Source organism: Cornus florida, unplaced genomic scaffold (genome assembly GCF_030987335.1).
Source record: "Cornus florida cultivar Cherokee Brave unplaced genomic scaffold, ASM3098733v1 CherokeeBrave_3.0.0_Hap2_Chr02, whole genome shotgun sequence".
Lineage (NCBI taxonomy): Eukaryota > Viridiplantae > Streptophyta > Magnoliopsida > Cornales > Cornaceae > Cornus > Cornus florida.
Genome location: NW_026775572.1, coordinates 74,113,747 through 74,127,593, shown reverse-complemented (window position 1 = coordinate 74,127,593; position 13,847 = coordinate 74,113,747). Strand labels below are relative to the sequence as shown.

General features: G+C 35.5%; 1 non-coding gene across 1 annotated transcript; it reads left to right on the top strand.

The window, feature by feature from the left end:
* Positions 1 to 13,536: 13,536 nt before the first annotated feature.
* LOC132297926 (small nucleolar RNA R71) lies at positions 13,537 to 13,642 on the top strand. The gene has a single exon (XR_009479458.1). It is a non-coding gene; the product is annotated as a small nucleolar RNA R71 (small nucleolar RNA).
* Positions 13,643 to 13,847: the final 205 nt, after the last annotated feature.

Sequence of the window (13,847 nt, the reverse complement as noted above, 5' to 3'; positions counted from 1 at the left end):
CACTATTGGTTGATCCAAACATAATATCATCAACGTAAATTTGGATGACCAAGTGTTAGTCCATTTACCATCCCCAATTCCATTCCTACTTCACTAGGGGTAAGTGGTCACATTAAGGAGCTAATTCCATCATCATCATCTTCCTCCCATGTAGAGAAGCCTTATAAGCCAAAAGCTCCATTTCCTCAAGCTTTAAACTCTACTCCATTTTCGAGGCAAGAAGGAAAAATCCATGACATTATGGAAGTTTTTAAATAAGTTAAAATCAACCTTCCTCTTCTTGATGCTATTCGACAAATTCCACCATATGCTAAGTTCTTGAAGGACTTGTCTACTCAAAAGAGGAAGAACAAGGGACCAAGCCCGAAGAAACTGCTTCTCACGGAGCAAGTAAGCTCTATCATTAAGCTTAACAACCTACTTAAGTTCAAAGACCCTGGCGCGCCAACCATCTCTTGTACCATAGGGAACTGTATCCTCCAAAATTAGCATCTAGGTAACCGACAAGGTCAAATGATGTATGCCTCGGATCAAAGTCCTAAGAATGTAGTATAACTTAAATAGCGAAAGATGCGTTTAACGGTACATAGATGAGATTCTTTAGGACAAGATTAAAAACGAACACATAAGCATACACTAAACATGATGTCCGGTCTACTTGCGATTAAATATAAGAGACTACCAATCATACCTCTATATTTTTTAATGTCCATATTAATGCCCTTTTCATCTTTGTCAAGTTTCAAAGATGAGCTCATTGGAGTATTGGTATGTTTGACTTCCTCCAAGCCAAATTTCTTTACCAAATCCTTAACGTACTTAGATTGGCAAACAAAAATGCCATCAAGTATTTGTTTGATTTGCAACCCTAAGAAGAAGGTAAGTTCACCTATCATGCTCATTTGAAATTCATTTTGCATGGTAGAGGCAAACTTTTCACATAGCACACTATTGGTTGATCCAAACATAATATCATCAATGTAAATTTGGATGACCAAGAAGTTGCAATCAATGGTTTTAGTGAAAAGAGTATTGTCAATTTTTCCTCTAATAAAACCATTAGCAAGTAAAAAACCACTTAATCTTTTATACCAAGCTCTTGGAGCTTGTTTCAAACCATACAATGCTTTTGTCAATTTGAAAACATGGTTTGGACAATTATAGCTTTCAAGGCTTGGTGGTTGTTCAACATACACTTCTTCTTCAATGAAGCCATTTAAGAAAAGCACTTTTTACATCCATTTGATATAACTTAAAGTTCTTATGAGATGCAAATGCTTTGAGCATTCTTATAGCTTCAAGTCGAGCTACGGGGGTAAAGGTTTCCTCATAATCAATTCATTCTTCTTGATTATAACCTTGAGCAACAAGCCTTGCCTTGTTTCTCACAAATATTCCTAATTTATCTTTTTTATTTCTAAACACCCACTTTGTGCCAATGATAGTTTTATCTTTAGATCTTGGAACCAAATGCCAAACTTCATTTCTTTCAAATTGGTTAAGTTCTTCTTACATGGCTAAGAGCCAAGATTCATAATTTTCGGCTTCAAGAATATTTTTTGGTTCTAATTGGGAAATAAAAGCCACATAGTTGCAAATATTACTTATTTGAGATCTAGTGCTTACTCATTTAGATGGATCGCCAATAATTTGATTTATTGGATGATTAAGCACTTGTTTCCAAGCTTTAGGAAGAGTATCTTCATGAGAGTGACTATCTTTTAGAACATCTTTGGAGCCATCTTCAAGAGACGGACCATTTAAATTAAGATTTTCAATGTTCTTCTCAATCTCAATCACATCTTCATTATCATCCAATGAGCATCTAAGAGGGGGTAATGGTGATTCATCAAATACAACATGTATAGATTCCATAACCATTAGTGTTATTTTGTTAAACACTCTAAATGCTTTGCTACAAGAAGAATATCCTAGGAAAATACCTTCATCTGAATTAGGTTCAAATTTTCCTAGATTATCTTTGTCATTTAACACGAAGCATTTACACCCAAAAACTTTAAAGTATCCAATATTTGGCTTCCTTTTGTTCCAAAGATCATAAGGAGTCTTATTAAGACGTTTTCTAATAATGACTCTATTTACGACATAGCATGAGGTAGTAACGGCTTTGGCCCATAGAGTTCTAGGAGATTTATGTTCATTTAACATGGCCCTAGCCATTTCTTGGAGAGACCTATTCTTCCCTTCAACAACTCCATTTTGTTAAGGAGTTCTAGGAGCCGAAAGATTATAACTATATCCATTTTCATCACAAAATCTTTTTACATCTTGGTTATCAAACTCTCTTCCTCTATCACTTCTAATGGTCTTAATCTTACACTCTTTTTTTGTAATGACCCAGTCATTTTCATTTCTTTCTCTTTTTTCAAATTTTGCGGATAAATTTTTTTCATTGTCTTTTCCTTTTCGGGTTTGATTTCCCGCCTCTTAGTGTCGTCTCGAGTGCTCGGAAATGGTTTTTGAGACTCTTTCCTTTGGATTGACAACTTCCTTTGAGGACCAAGTCATTTTCACATTTTTTTTTGTTTTTTGACACTATTCATTTTTTCGTCTTTTCCTTATTTCGTCCTCTTCTCGTTTTTCACTTTTACTTGCATAATCGCATTTTTTGTGCTCGGATTTGATTTCGGTTTTGCATACGTCCATGATATTTAAATTCCATGACATCTACATTTTTACTTTTGTAGAAATGCATATTAAATGCTTACTTTCTTTGTAAAAGCCATAAAAATAAGACTTTTTGTAATTATCCATAACTTGAGGGGTTTTTGGGTAATTAAGTAAAGTAATTATTTTTCATTTTAGGGACCATTTTGTAATTTAATTTGAAAGATATTTTCAAAAAGGACTTGTTTGCAATTTTCGGAAAGTGTGACAAGTGTCACACTCTCATTGGTCCACTTGTTGACATTTGTGTGGAAACACTTTGATGCCTTGGATGATGACATGTGGAGGGTGGAGATTCACCCACTTGTTGGCCTAGGATTGGTACACTTGTTGGCATAGATGGTTGACAAATGTTGGTTCAATAATAAGTCTTGGAAGTTTATATAGGATGGTGACAAGTGTAGGCTTGAGATTAAGCCTAGGAATGAACCATAGATTCATGACAAGTGTAGGTTCACCATTTAGTCTTGCATTGTGTGTGTGAGAGAGGTAGTGTAAGAGCACATAGTGAGTGGAGGATTTCTAGCCATTCCACTCACCATTTTACACTTTATCATTTTCATTTTCACTTGTCTCCAAGAACCATAACCTAGCCACCATTGAAGAAAAGCTTGGTTAATAGCTTTCTTCTTCATTTTGGCTTCCTTCCACTCACCTTAGACATAAAACCTTAGAAGACAAAAGCTTCCTCTCACTCCTCTTTTCATTAACCCTAAACTTGTTTTCCATTTTGAGCTTGGTTGCTTGGATTATAGAGATTCAATTCTCTATTGAGGTAGGGGGTGTTATCATTTATCTTCCAAGTGATTTTATTTGTTCCTATAGTGATATCTAAGTTATATGTTTGTCTTGTATTAAAATGAGAAATAAATAATTAATTGTGACTTATATGTAATTCACTTTAGACTTGATAAATAACATGACCATGGCTTGATTCATAACTTATATTAATTTGAGGTCATTTAGAGTTGTTTTAAAATCTAGAGGGATTAATGAATTAATTTAATTAATTTTTATTTATATGCTCCCATGACTTAAATCAAGTTTTGAAGTGATTTATATAATAACCATGACATGTACTACAACATATATTAAATTGAGCATATTTGGATGAGAAGTGAAATCTAAGAAAATTAGTTGTTTTATTTAATTGTTTAAATTATGATTTTAAACTTATATCATGCTTGTGAGGCTATGTTCTTGTTGTTGAATGATATTGTTGTAATTAGTGGCAAATTGCATAATGATCATTCAATATTCTTCATGCCATTTTAGTTGAGAACTTAGGGCATGTATTGTGTTTCCAAAATTGATTTGTGCATGTTGATGGCTTTACATTGTATATATATATATGTTATGTTGATACATATATGTAATGTGCACAAAATGTTGATTTTGGAAACTTAGGGATGTCGTTGTTATGACTATGGCTAGGGCGTGGTTCTAGTATGGGGGAAAGTCCCTCTACAAGTCTAGTACGCACATAGGGAGGTTACCCATGGGCTAGTAACCCTAAAGTAACCACATTGTCGGTTTGATCTGGCGTGACGTCCAAGTATCCACTTTGGTTTGATTTTGCATTTAAATTCCAAGTTGTTAACTTTGTAAAATTACATCTTATTGTGTTATGTTGAAAGTTCTATTGTCACTTGATATCATGAATTAAATGGTATTGGATTGTAACTTGGTACAAAGATAAACCCATGCATTCCCTACGAGTAAACTTGTTTACTCACCCCTAAGTTAATGGGTGTTTTGCAGGTAAAGAAGCCTTAGTGTGGGATGCACAATATTCTTAGACTCATTAGAGTTCTTGAAGTATTTTTGATGACATTGAATATGCATATGTTAGTATATCTTGTCCTACTTTTGCTTACTTTGATAAAACTTGTACTTATTGTCTAAGTTATGTAATGTGCACTTAAGTGCACCTTTTGACACTCTTAGAATGTAGTTGTAATGAGGCCAAGGGCCAAAGACACTTATATGAAATGTATGCTAACTTTGAACTTCATTGTTGCCTATGGAAGATATGTGGATTAATGCATTAAAGGGTTCTATTTTGCATATGACATGCCATGAGGCCATAGGCCATTGCAACACATCTATTTTATCACATTACATATACTTGCATGCTCATTTTGGTAAACAACACCATCCTTGATGAAAAAAAGACTCTAAGTAGCATTTTTAGGGAGTTTTACCCTATTCTATTCTATGGGCATTTCGAGTATTTCAAAATGCGTTTTTTTCATTTTTTCTAGCGAATCACATAGAAAACTCAATTTTGAGGGGGATTTCTTCTTTGTGTTTTTCCAGAAAATGCCATCTTCGCCCTCAAAAATCTATTTTTTTCCGAAAAATCATTGCTGCCAGGTTTTTGCCGACTTTAGCGCAAATATACTTGGTACTATTCATCGACTTTTTTTTGAAAAGCGTGACGACCGATCCAAAACTTCCGAGGGTCTTGTGGGTGTATTTTAAGATTGTATTTTCAATTTAGACAATTTAAAAACCTTCCGAAGCCCCATTTCCTTTCTTTTGGCAGTAGCTTGAAACGATTTTTGACCTCTAGACCTGATTTTCTTGAGGGTATTTTGGACATTTTACAATGCATTTTTTTTTTTTGTTTCCGTTCGCGATTGGTGTAGGAAACTTGATTTTAGGGGGGTTTTGTCTTTGAGTTTTTCCAGAAAAGTCCATTTAGATGCCCGTTTTTACTCTCAGTTGCAGCAGTAGTGGGTTGACGGCACTGTAGCTATCACGACCTTCGTCGGGCCGCCGCGACGTCAATTTTGTTTTTGACCTTTCTCCCTCATCCGGACTCCAAATCAAGTGAATTTTTTTTTGAAATTGATTAATTTTTCATTGTCTATCCAACAGTGTGCTCAGTTACATCCAGATATTTCTAAGTAATTACCAGTTTACCCTTTTACCTTTATTGCTCGTTTTTCTTTGTTTTGTCATTTTTCCTTCGTCCGGAATCTAAATAATGAAATTCTTGAGTCTATCATGATTAATTTTTCATTGTCTTCCCAGTGTTGTGCTCGATAGCACTTGAATCCATTTTTTTGTAAAATGACCATTTTACCCTTAGGTTCCTTTTTGTCTGTTTTTGAAACAACACTTCCGCATTTGTTTTCCTTTGGGTTCCATGACCTCATTGAGGGTCACATTGGTGTCTTAGAGATGCATTGTATCATTAGAGACCATTGTTTTACCTTTCGCTTTCGCATTCGGATCCGTTATCGGGTCAACCTTCGGTTCATCAAAGGCACGCTGGCCTAAAAACCAGGGTCGTCATATTTTTGTTCTCGATTCTCTTACAAAATTTAACAAAGATTGTATGAGCTTCATTTTTGTGTGTGAGGAAAAATACCCATGTGAATCTAGAGTAATCATCAACAATGACAAATGCATAGAGTTTTCCACCAAGACTAGCAATTTTCTCTGGACCGAATAAGTCCATATGAATTAATTCAAATGGTCTTGTAGTCATTATGTCCTTTTTTCTTTTAAATGATGAATTGATTTGCTTGCCTATTTGGCATGCGCTACAAGTTTTATCTTTAAAAAAATTAGTCTTTGGGAGACCTTTGACTAATTCATTTTTAGATAGTTTTGAAATCAAATCCATACTAGCATGACCTAACCTTCTATGCCATAACCAACTATTTTCATTTGAGGATACAAGGCAATTGACATCTTAATCATGTAATTCATATAAAAGCAAAGTATGCACATTACCATTTCTTAGAGCATGGAATACTTCATTATTATCCTTTTTGTCAATGCATTTATCCGATTTAAACAAAACATCATATCCTTTATCACATAGTTGGCTAATACTAAACAAGTTATGTTTTAGGCCTTTAACAAGTAAAACATCATCAATAGATAAGGAAGAGGAGATACCAATGGTTCTAATGCCAATGACCTTGCCTTTTGAGTTGTCACCGAATGTAACACTTCCTCCTTTATGAGGTTTGATGGAGCTAAATTTTGATTGATCTCCCATCATATGTCTTGAGCATCCGCTATCAAGGAACCATTTGTCCTTAGATGAATATGGAGACTTCAAGCAAACCTACAAAATGAATTTGAGTAATCTTCTTTTCGTACCCACACTTTCTTGGGTCCATGGTAATTAGGAAGAGGCATATATGTCCCTTTAATGACCCAAATTTCTTTTGCTATACATGGCCTAATAGGACAATGATTGATATTATGTCCTAGCTTTTTACAATAATTGCATTTTGGACTTGAAGAGGAATTTTAAACAAAATAATTGTTCAAAGGTTTTCTCTTTTTCAATAAACAAGAATCTTTGTTTTGAGGATCATATCCAAGCCCATCCTTAGCATAAATATTTCTTTGTTTTCCAAGTATGAGGCCTAAATTCTCTCTACCTTTCGTGAATTTGGCTAAAGTCTCAAGTTGATCCTCAATAATGACTTTTAATGATTCATTTTCAGAAATTAAATCAATTAAGGCCGATTCTTTAGCCAATTCTTTTCCCTTTTTCAAAGTTTCATTTTCAAGTTGAGATTTTTCAAGATTTTGAGAGATAATAAGCTTTTCTCTTCTAAGGCTAGCACACTTTTGAACCATTTTGCCTAATTCATCATGTAATTCTTTAAAAACATATAGCAAATAGTTATGTGCATCAACCAATTCATCATAAGAGGTTTCTAAATCAAATTAATAATGATTAGAATTTACCTCACCTTTATTGGCCATAAGAAAATGATTAACCATTTCATTGAGTTCATCGTCACTTTCGGATCCATTTGAACCATCATCCTCCTATGTAGCTCGCATGGCTTTGCCTTTCTTCTTTCTTTCCTTTTCATTTTTGTAGGTATAGTAATTGGAATTGAAATGTCCCAGTTTTACACAATGAAAACAAGTAGGTGCTTCTCTTTTTCCTTGTTCACTTGATAGTCCATTTCTTTTGAAGTTGTTACTCTTTTGGTACTTCTCCATTTGAAAGACTCTTCTCATGGTTTTGGTAATGAGAGTAATTTCTTCTTCTTCTTCTTTATCATTAGGAGCTTTATCAATTGCGACTTCTTTGGTAGTAGCTTAAAGAGCTACATCTTTCTTTTGACTATCTTTGTCTTCATCTCTATCATTCATTTTAAGCTCATAGGCCATTAATGAACCAATGAGTTCATCTATGGGGAGTGTATTGAGATCTTTGGCCTCTTGGATGGCGGTCTTCTTGGCTTCCCAATTTTAGGCAAAGACCTATAAATTTTTCTCACATTATCGGACGATGTATATGATCTTCTAAGAGCCTTCAAAGGATTCACAATGTTAGTAAAATGAGAGTACATTTCACTAATAGTTTCTTTGTTGTTCATAGTGAAAAGCTCATATTTATGGACAAGCATATTCATTTTGGATTCTTTAATATGACTAGTACCTATATAGGTAACTTCAAGTTTATCCCAAATTTCTTTGGTTGTTTCACAATCCAAAATTCTATTGAATTCATCTTTGTTTAAGGCACAATAGAGGTTAGTGGTAGCCTTGACATTACATTGTACAAGCCTACGATCATTGAGGGTCCATTCAATATCGGTTGTTGGAACATTTTCACCATTTACTATTTTGGTTAGAACATGGTCTCCTTGTTCGGTGGCTTTCCAAACATCTATATCTACACCTCTTAGAAATGCTCTCATTTTGATTTTCTAATAGTTATAGTTATTTTCGTCAAACCACGGAGGTTTATTATTAGATTGACCTTCTCGATGAAAATTTGTATTGGCCATTGTCGTTTTCTAAGATGGTAAAGTCTTTTTCTAGAGATTAGGCTCTGATACCAATTATTAGCCACTAATTGACTCTAGAGGGGGGGTGAATAGAGTCAATGCCCGATTTTTACAATTTATAAAAAGTAATTTTTAACTAATTATCAAGTAGTAATCAATTGAGATATTCAAACAACATATATCATAGGTGATAAGTATATAAAAGAGATAGAGATAGGAAATTGCAAACGATGACTTGGCGATTTAGCAAGATTTGGAAACTCCTACTCCTTGGCTCAAGGTCCCCCTTGAGACTTCCCAATTTCACTAGAGTTTCTCCTTAATGGTGGAGACCAAACCTTCAATTTGAAGCAATACTTTGCTTCTCTTCCTAACTAGGAGAACAACCTTCACCTAGGCTTTCTTTTGGGTCACACCAACCCTTTACAATAACTTGTAATAAAAATGAAGTGCACAATAAATCTCTCAAAGATAGTAGAACAAAGTTTTGCTCAGAACTATAGTAAAGATGAATATATATCTGAAGCTCATAATTATAATAGTGGAATGAAATGTAAGAGAGGAAATGAAAGCTTAATGAATGCTTTTTTAATGATCTTCAAGGATTGTAAAGTACTGTCTCAAATGGTGTAGTTATATTGCAGACCAACCCTCTATATTTATAGATAAATGGAGTTCAATATAGCTGTTAGAGGTAGTTGGGGATCAATAAATGAAAAAGTTTTCATTGCAGTTCAAAACCCCAGAAGGAGTCGGCTCTTATAAACAAGAGGAGATGGCTCCCTAGCCGCCTGCTCCTTATTTTGGGATCCTGCTCTTTGCTTGGAAGATTGAATTTTTGATGGAAAAAGGCTACTGGATTGTTGAGAGCATACTTTGTCTTTCATGGAGTATGCTCCATTACAGTATGAAACTTAAAATGAATTTATTTAAGTCCTATCTACACTTCATATAATGTGTGGCTCGTGTAAATATGTTCATAAACTTTATGAGCTAATTTTATGTTCTTTGAAAAATGAAATGAGAATGGCTATGCATGAACTATAATTTTGAGCTTCAAAATATATTCAAATGAACGTTAACATTAAATCTTAAGCTCTCACCATCCTATATACCATTTTCTCCATTCTTTGACCATGATTATTTAGGTTTAATGAAGACTTGCTTTCTTTCTTTGAAATGCTTGAATGATCTTTGAAGTTCGAGTTTTTCTTTAATTTCTTACAACTTTGAGGCTTCTTTGAATCCATAGCTTGAGTACTTAGAATGCTTGGAATGGATCTTCTAGCTCAACATTGAGGATTGAATATTGATCAACTATATATCACTTACTGAAAATATTAGTATTTAAACATCATTAATGGTTTATAATCATCAAAACATAAGATTGACCTTTAGATAAAATTCTTAGGTCAACAATTACTAAGAAGATTAAGTTGATCAAATAGAGGTTGCTCATAGCTCAAAGCTAACAGAAGAGCTATGCAGATAGGCGGAGACGACCGCTATCTTTTGAGGTGGGAGACTATGTTTTTCTTCAGGTTTCTTCATGAAAGGGTTTGATGAGATTTGGGAGGAGTGGCAAGTTATCGCCACGATTCATTGGATCGTTTGAGATCTTGGACCGCGTAGGAGAGGTTGCGTACAGACTTGTACTGCCACCACAAATGGACAGAGTCCATAATGTTTTTTATGTGTCGATGCTATGGAAGTATGAACCGGATCCATCTCACATTTTGAGTTGGGTTGATGTGGACATTAATGAGGATGTTTCTTATGAAGAGGGACCAGTTCAAATCCTTGACACACGGCACAAAGTGTTAAGGGACAAGACGATTCCATTGGTGAAGATTCTATGGAGATAGCACGGAGTTGAGGAGGTTACTTGGGAGCTTGAACATAAGGTTCGCTCCAAGCACCCAGCGTTGTTTTCTCCGTTAGGTATGGGTTGATTTCGGGGACAAAATCCTTTTAAGTTGGGGAGATTGTAATGTTTTCATTTTTCACCATTTTCCAATTTCGGGAATTTTCTATTTTCGCAAGTGCATTTTTATATTTTCTCATTTTACGTACCGGACACCGTGTAGTGTGCCGGTTGTGTCCAAGAGTTGGTTCGGGTGTTTTATTGAGTTTAGGACTCTTTGAAATGCAAGGTTTGTCATTTTCGCATTTTTCTGTTTTTCGGGTCGGACGATCCCGGGTGGGACCTGCTACAGGAATTATTGTGCACGGGAATTTTATTTGGGTCCATTTGTATCTCACGCATTTTATTTAATGTATTTTATGTGGCTATAATATAGTTGTATGCATATCTATATATGTGTGTGGTGGGAAAAGAAAAGTCAAAAGGGTGGGATTTTAGTTGTGGTACCCACCACTAATTCATTAAGTGTGGCCAAGAGGCCATTTTGGCCTTTCATTTTCTCTCTCCCTGACTGAGCCTCTCTCTCCTTCATTTCCTTTCATTTTTCTTTTCTTTTTCCCACAAGACTTCCATCATTGATTAATCTTTAACCTTTTAGAGTTTTGGGGTGCCGTTTGCGATAAAACGGAGAGCACGGCGAGACCTACACATTGATGTAAGCAATTTCATATTTGGCTAACCACAGAAATTTCGAATCTAGGGCTTGAGAATTGGGGATCTTTCATCTAAGTTGAGGTAGGGGTTCCTAATTCATACATTCTTGCACCTTTATGAATTATTCTTCTTGTTCGATGTCTAGCATGCTATATTTATGTTAATCCTTTAAAATGACTTAATTATTGTATCATGAAGTATATAACTATATGTATGTGTTTATCTGGTATGAGAAAGCATGCTTAAAGGACTTTATTTCATGCCTATTATAATATATGTGCTAAAATTTATAACTTAGAAGCATGATGTTAAATTTTAGAGATTTCTACAAAGCATGGATATTGTGAGTATTGATTTGCAAAGAATGAAATTCTTTATTGTCATGACATTATGAAATAATAAGCATCCATGCACATCATTGGGAAAGAGATGGGAACATGAATTTGAAAGAAATGAAAAATGGGTTTTTGGGAAAGAATTTTGAAAAAGGTTTGTGAAACAACCCGGCCACCTAGGAGTTGCCTAGGGAGTGAGGCCTTAGTGAGGCCTAGAGGGGACTAGGGAGATCACCCTAGCTTGGTTGAGTTACCTGGCCTAAATGACGCCATGAAGTCGCCATGGGTAAGGGACAGTTAGCTAATCCACCTCTTATGCTACCATGAGTTGCTATGGGACGGGTTTCGCTAACGGTTCGGAAAGGATGATAGAAATGGTTTTGCAAATGGGGAGCAACATCATATGGCATTGCATCCTATTGCACGGTATTTTCATTCATGACTTGGATTATTAATGTTACTATTGTAGTTATATTGTTCTCGGAGGTGGCATTATCCCAATCCCTTTATTCCTCTTCATTATGTGGATTCACGGGGTCATAAGAGGTGTGGCTTAGGCACCTCCTAATGAGCTTGTGCTCACCCCTTCCTCTTAACATTTTTCAGGTCATGGAAAAGAGGTGTCAAATGATAATCCACCACAAGCATGAGGAGAATAGAAGTGTGTATTTTGTAACCATTTTGTAGACTTGAGCCATTTTTGTAAAACATAATTTTGAAATGTATTTAAACTTGTTAGTATGGGCTTGTAATTCAACTATGAGCCTTGGCTCTATTTTGATGTAAATTTGGATGAATTGTAAAGACCAAACATTATTTTTTATTTGAATTGGTTGTTGATGTTGTATCATATTAAAATGTTGATGATCATGACCATGGTGTGTAGTTTTACCATTTGAAGTGTTTTTAGAACAAGTTTGAAGTAGATTTAAAAATTTTCCCTTAGGTCTTCACTCATTTATAGGTTATAGCATTCCAGTAGTAGGTTTATAGCTCGCAGAGTCATTTCGACCGGCCAAAATGCCTATTTCGGTCGACTAAAATTCCTGTTTTGGCCGACCGGTTCATCCAAAGACTTCAGTTAATGTTAAAGTCACAATCGGCTGACCGAAATGCCTGTTTTGGTCTACCGATACAGGGGTCACTTCAGAGGCCATTTCGGCCGACCGAAACTCCATTCCGGTCAACCAAAAAGGGACTGCTTGTGTACCCTTGTTCCTCCTTTGGTTTTGAACTACCCTAAGTTTTGGAATGTTGTCTAAAACCTTCTTGAAGCATATTTGTGATGCAAGTATGATGAGTTGACCTTAGACATGATGTGGTTTGATTTAGATGACCTCAGGTTCGGGTAAGGACCAGGTTAACGGTTTGGACTACGGGTTCGAGTCGTTACAAGGTAGCTTTCCATCCTCTCTTAGAGATAGAGTACTCACTATTTACCCAAATTGTGCCTCTATCTTTGCTATGGTTTGTGAATGATAATGAAGAAGTTGGGTATTTACTTTAAGATCAGTAAAAGCATTGAGTACTTGATCCTCAAAACGAAACTTCTAGGAGGTGGTGGAAGATTAGTAGCTTAAATAGATTGATTCCTAAACTGAGGTGGATGATATATGGAAGATTGATTGAAAGAATTATTTTGTAGCAAAGGATTAGATGGATTTTAGTACTGTCTTTGAGATTGTGGAACAATAGTACCTTGGCTTTGATTCTGCCATGATAGATTTAGATGATCTCTCTAGCCAAGATTATAGGCTGGTCTGGAGAATGCAGCATTTACTTGCTCCTGAGGGATGTCAGATGATTGTCCCATCATGGGGCAAGTAACAGCAACATGCGAAGGATTAACATAGATCGAACACACATTTTTTTAGGTAGATGACAAGACTTGGTCAAACCTTTAGTTCAATGCTTCTATTTGAATGGCTAACTCATGGACTTTTCAACTTTAAAGAGTTTTTCAACCTTATAGATGGCAGGAGTAGACCTAGAGGAAGAAGCATGCTGCATTGAATTTTTACTTAGGGCCTCAAACAGTTCCGAAGCATCGGCTGCACTCTTATGATGGAAAGCTCCATTACTGGAAGCATCAACCATGTTCCTATATGGATCGGATAATCCATCATAGAAGATCTGCACTAAGTGCCATTTAGTAATATCATGGTGTGGACATTTCTTTAGTAGATCATTATACCTTTCCCATGAATCATGGAGTTGTTCACCCAAGATTTGGGAAAACCCCATGATCTCTCTTCTCATTTGTGTGGTTTTACCCACACTATAGTACTTTTTCAAGAATTCATGTTGCAACATGTCCCAAGTAGATATGGAATTAGTTGGTAGGGCATGTAACCAAGTTCTTGCTTTATCCTCGTGTGAGAATTGAAAAAGTCGCATCCCAAATGCGTCATCTGAAAGAGTAGACAACTTGGTAGTTAAACACAATTCCAAAAACACATCCAAGTG